We start from the raw sequence: 6,000 nt of genomic DNA on the forward strand, positions 1-6,000 counted from the left end.
GTCGTTCCTGACTTACAAAAAATATTTCTTATCTCCCATTTACGGCCTGTCAAGAAATATATTTTATATAATATATAAATATATATGCGTGCATGTACAGATTAAAGTTTATAATTTATCGTAAACAACAGTTATCGGGATACAGTTACATCATAGCATAGTATAACGTAGTGACAGGATAGAATAAAAGAATAATCTATCTATAACAAAAAAATATAGGTGACGTACAGAGTATAGAGTATAAAGTATACGCATTTTAGACGAGTCTTGTTTAAAATGTACAGTAAAAAATTGAATAATTTAGCAAACCGTACATACATATACCTATTTATTATGGATTTAATTATTGATTTTTATGGTTATGATAATATGTCTGTGTAATCATTATGTTGGTATACCTTTTTATATTATATTTTTTTTGTTCGTTAAATTTTATATAAAGAAAATATGTATAATGAACAAAAAAAATATTAATTTAATATTCGAAAGTTTTCTACCTTTTCCTGATGGTATTAACGTTAAATAAAAACATTTGAAGAGCGTGCCAGGAACATGTTAGTGAAAATACCAGCAAATAGTACGTGCGTGACAGTGGTTTGCAATCATTACTAATGTACTCGTACGTAAAACATTATAACTTTTAATGGTATATTTCCTTAATATTTTTTTTAAATAATATGTAACGTTTGCGTCCTGAATTCGTAACCAGCTTTCGAAAAAGAAAGTAAAGCATATAAGTATTTTTTAATTTTTCACCATAATTTTGTTTGTGCATTTATTTTGTGTCTTTTCCTTTACTATATAGAACGTGTGCCCATTCTTTTAGGCATAATAAAGTTCTGTGTCTAACATTTTTTTTATTACAGCACAGGGGAGAAACGTACTTATGGGTCACCTGATGGCAAGTGATTAGCGCCACCCATGAACACCCGCAACACCAGGGGAATTGCAAGTGTATTGCGGGCCTTTTAAGAAGGAATAAGCTCTTTTCTTGAAAGTATCAATATCATATCATTTCAGAAATACTATTTCTGGAAGGTGATCTGACCACGTTCTAGAGATGGTCTAGCTTATGAACCTTGGTATAAAAATGATCTTTTACATCAGTTTTATAAGAAAGAAAGTTGAGTAAAAAATTATATGTATGGAGTATAAAGGAAAGTAAGCTTAGTTCCATTTGGAAGATGACATACTTTTAAATACTTCAACTGTATTATAAATTATTTATTCTGTTGCCATTTAGACGATAGAAGAAGTAAAATTATTTATTTAATAGCCAAAGAATTGGAAATATTAGTTTTCTGTATGGTATTGTATTAAACTCAGTATATTTTAGTACAGTATAACTACATATGATAATAAATAAAAACCACACTTCACCAACACTAGGAAGCCATAGAACTTTATCTTTGGGTATTTCTTTACGGCCATGTGGTTTCCGACAAAAGTTTTTGATATTATTTTATATCACACTGTAATTTCCTCAAAGTTTTAAATATTAATAATATACTTACCTTACTTATGCAACCATTCGTAAGTACTGTACTTAAAATCTTTCAAAATTTGCACTTGTAAATGTTATTACATAAAATTAGTTGATAAAAAAATATTTCACAATTTATCTTTAAAATTCAATATAAATTGATGATATCTATCTTAAATATATTTATTGAATAAATATTGTGCATACTTATTATACATAGAGAACACTCAGACCGATATAAACAATCATTGATAAAGACAAATGTTTGTAACGTTCGAGAAATCGAATCCGCGACAATCAGAAATATGGCGTTGTGCTAATCCGCTGGACTGCCTTGGCATAATTAATAACGTACTGCATAAAAAACTTCTGAACATAGGTAAAGAAGTTTTTTTTAATAGTCTTAAAGGAAATACCAAATTTCCATTCTTGACAAGCATAATCTGTTTCTTCAATCAATGACTTTTGTTTGTCAATTATGAGCTATTTTAGGCCGAACTTAAGCAGACAAGGACGTTTAAAATTAAGTAACTAGGAAAAAAAGGGAAATTCAATGATAATACTTGTAGTATTTCGCTCTCAAGGTTGAATATTAAATGCTACTAGATTTACGCTTTGTAAGCACATTTTTTTTATTTAGAGATGCGAAAGTATTCAGTCTAAGTACCTGATAATACAATAAAGTGATAAATAAATGTAATAAAAACCCTGAGGAAGGAGATTGTTAGTAATGTGGATTAATGATCCCATTGCTAGCAATCTACCATATCAGGTTGACCTCCACGCGGTTCTCCCTAAAAACCATCGAGATAAATTCCCGGAGAAATTGTCACGATGGGCTAAGTGACCTGACTTCATGTTCATCCTATCATTTTTCACTGGTGCCTCGCCAGTGTAAACCGGTAGCTTAGGCGGGTGCACTAATTCATTATTATCTACTAAAAAAATATAACAAAAACCCTGTCCATAAAAGTATTCATGAAATAGAACGTTTTGTGAACCATTTATTTATTTAAACTGGAAGATCAATATTCGATTTTGAACTTGTTGAAAGGAAGAGGTGTTTTTTTTCTAATTGATGATAATAGATGAGCCGTACCTGCCTACGTTAACGGTATACAATGGCGGGATACTAGAATGGTAGTGAAGGATAATAGGATGTGTGGTCATTAGGCCCGTGGTGGCAAATTTACCAAAAAAATTACCAGGAGTTTCATTCGTTTTCAAATAGGACCGCGTGAAAGAAGTGATTCTTAGGTAGAGTCTATGATACTTACGTATTTTTGTATATATTCATCAAAAGTCTATGACTTTGATGGTTCCTTTTGTAATCGATAATATTTAGATTAACTTTGACCGCCTCAGTTGGACGACTGAGTGATCCAGTGGTTTAGCACACCGCCTTACTTTCAATGGTCGCGGGATCGATTCCCGACACAGTACAGACATTTTTATTCATGATTATGATTGTTTGTATTGGTCTAGATGTTTTCCTTGTATATTATGTCTTTACAAAAAATAATGTACTTAAATATTTATATCAGTTCGTAACTATAGATAACACAAGCTCCACTAAGCTGGAGACTAGATGGCGGTGAGGACAATTCAGAGTTATTATTATTAATATAAAGAATAATAATCCTATACTTATATTATTACTTCATTAAAACATTATACTAGACAAAACATAAAACTAAAATAATTAGATCCCATAGAGAATATACTAGGAGACGCATAATTACTTACCAAATTGCTAAAAGTAATATTTTACAATAAGAAAAAAAAGTACACAAATTTGTCCTGTGCCTTATTTAAAAAAAAATAGCCTTTGTCCATTCTAGTGGTACCATTTCTCTTTAGGTTAATTTTCATTAATATTCGTTATGACGTCTGTCTGTTACTATATATTCACGACTATAAAGTCGTGAATATATAGTAACAGACAGACAGACACAATTTCGCATTTGTGATATGAGTATAGAAGCATAGTTTTTAATTCGTATGGATTTTAGAATCACCTATGTTTAATTGTAAATATTGATATATAAGTTGATTAACCATTTTTACTACAATATGCATGCAAATTATAAGAGAGTAACAATATTAAGAATTAAAGTAAAATAGGTTATAAATATTAAAACAAATTTACAAATTTCGTATTTATTTCCACTTTTCAAAGGAAGTGAACATTACCAACATGTAATTTCATGTTCTTTCTAAAAGAAAAATACCGTAATTATTTTCAAACGAAATGTCTATGAGCATTTCACTGGCATTAGTAAAATTGCTTATGACCTCAACATGACCCCTAAAGTTGACACTTAATTTGACATAAATTGCATAATTAGATGAAAATTTCTTCTAGTTACAAATAGAATGAAATGTCGTAACTGCAATGTAAGCATAACTGTCCGCAGTTTTACGCGGATTTACTTTCATAAAACGAGTTCTTGTGCACTAGTTCCAGTGGTTCAATGAATAAACCGACACAGTGGCAAATAATTAACAGATAAAATATTTTCTCGCCGCAAAAATTAAATAAGTTTATTCGTGACTACAATCGCACTCATGGTCGAATATTTAGAAAGCGATAAATAATTTTAACATTGTGTAACTTTCAAAGAGTATTTATTAGTAAATTAGACCATAGCACTTACCTTCAGCAATGCTAAGTAAACTTCAATTGCAGTTCAATAAAACACTAAATAAGATTGGGTCGTATCCAACATCGTTCCAGTTATCACTTAATAGATTTTAACACCTGGTAACACCTTCACTGTAGTTAAAAAAAATCCGTCAACACAACACACACTTCCCGCCAAAACGCGACATGTTCGAAAATACATTCAAATTTTTGATATCGATCGAGTTCCGTATCACTGCTTCGATGTCAACGGCCCCGGTGCAATCCGGACACTGGCCAGTGTCGCGAACGATTTGGGCACTTTCCGCTCGAGTGCACACAGTTAGCAATTAAGAAAAATAATTATTATTTCAAATTTCGAACGTGACAGTTCGAATTTTGAATTGTGGCGGGCAGCATGTGTTACGTTGTGAGCGTGCGTTCAGTCGGGTACGCGGAGGCCGGTCGGTGCGCGAAATACGACTGCACGGTCACTTGTCCTCTCGCGACACTCTCTGCCCACCGCTGGCCGCATGTGTAAATGTTAATCCGTGATATTAACTGGTCCAATCCATTCAATAAGACCCGCTACCACCAACCCACTCACCCTTCTTGTTCATGCAATTCAACATACAGAAAGGTCACCATATATTGGTCGACACAGTAACTAATTGTGTTCATACATACACAATGCCAACTCGTTTCAGATGCAACTTTTCAGTTGATTTCAGAAAACGTCTGTGCATATTTACATAAAAATAAATTTGTTATTTGTTAATACTCACGCTAGATTAGTTCATATGGGGAAATAATAGATGTTAAGTAATTAGCAAAATTGTAACACTACCCAGACTGTGACTAATATTTCAGCAAAAATACGCAATGTCGCTCACATTGTGGACAAGTGATTATTACCCCGACTTTCATCCAGAAGATAGTGACTTCAAATCTGGTCCATGCGAAAAGATAAAGTTTTATGACATACACAATAGATATTTAGGTACATTTCTTACAGACTGGTGAAGAAAACACCGATAACAAAACAAAACTTAGAAAAAGTGCGATGGGTAACCTCGGCGCATGATTAGTCCTACGCTAAGCACATCTTATGTTATGGGTACTAGACAACTAATATAAATACATTTTTGTTTGTAAAACATACATAATATGCATTCAAAACACCCAAACCGAGACAAACAATCATACTCATTAATACAAATATTGGGGGGAAGGTGATTGGTAGTAATGTGGATTCATGACCACATTACTAGCAATGTACCATGTCAGGTTGACCTCCACGGGGTTCCCCCTGGAAATCAACGTGATAAATTCCGGTGGGCTAACTGACCTGACCTCATGTTCATCCTATCATCCTTCACTGGTACCCCGCCAGCGTAAACCGGCATCGCAGGCGGGTGCACCAAAAAAAAATACAAATATTTACCGTGCGACGAATCGAATCCGCGAGTATCTGATATAAACCGTCATTTATATATAAAAATTAATATTGCTTGAGAAGTGTCACCCGCAGTCGTATTCGACTGTTTGCATCTGCAGTGCTCGATCATTGCGTATCTTAAGCTCATATACATATAAATCAAATTGGAGTGTCTGCTTGTAATATTGAAATCACCGTTTTTTATTACATGCATATGAATATAAATACGGTATATACACCAAAATAACATGTTTATCAATTTTTGTCTATCTGTCTGTCTGTTCCGGCTAATCTCTGAAATGGCTGGACCGATGTCGACGGGACTTTACGGTAATAAGGAGTAACTTAGGATTCTTTTGCTATAGAAAAATATAGTTAAATTCACGCGGACGAAGTCGTGGGAACAGCTAGCCTCATATAAACACATAGTGTATAAGGGCCAAAAAAATTAATATA

General features: G+C 33.0%; 1 protein-coding gene across 5 annotated transcripts in view; it reads right to left on the reverse strand.

Moving 5' to 3' along the window:
* The window catches only part of LOC131853275 (mucin-2-like), an 87,634-nt gene extending 83,048 nt beyond the window's left edge, over positions 1-4,586 (reverse strand). For all 5 annotated transcript variants that reach the window (XM_059204124.1, XM_059204127.1, XM_059204126.1 and 2 more), the window contains exons 1-2: positions 4,534-4,586; positions 4,141-4,259 (exon numbers count right to left, since the gene is read on the reverse strand). The gene's annotated coding sequence lies outside the window, so the exon portion shown is untranslated. The remainder of the gene's footprint in view (positions 1-4,140; positions 4,260-4,533) is intronic.
* Positions 4,587-6,000: the final 1,414 nt, after the last annotated feature.

The sequence above is a fragment of the Achroia grisella genome, unplaced genomic scaffold (assembly GCF_030625045.1).
Source record: "Achroia grisella isolate CSIRO2021 unplaced genomic scaffold, CSIRO_AGI_Agris_v1 utg900, whole genome shotgun sequence".
NCBI classification, from domain to species: Eukaryota; Metazoa; Arthropoda; class Insecta; order Lepidoptera; family Pyralidae; genus Achroia; species Achroia grisella.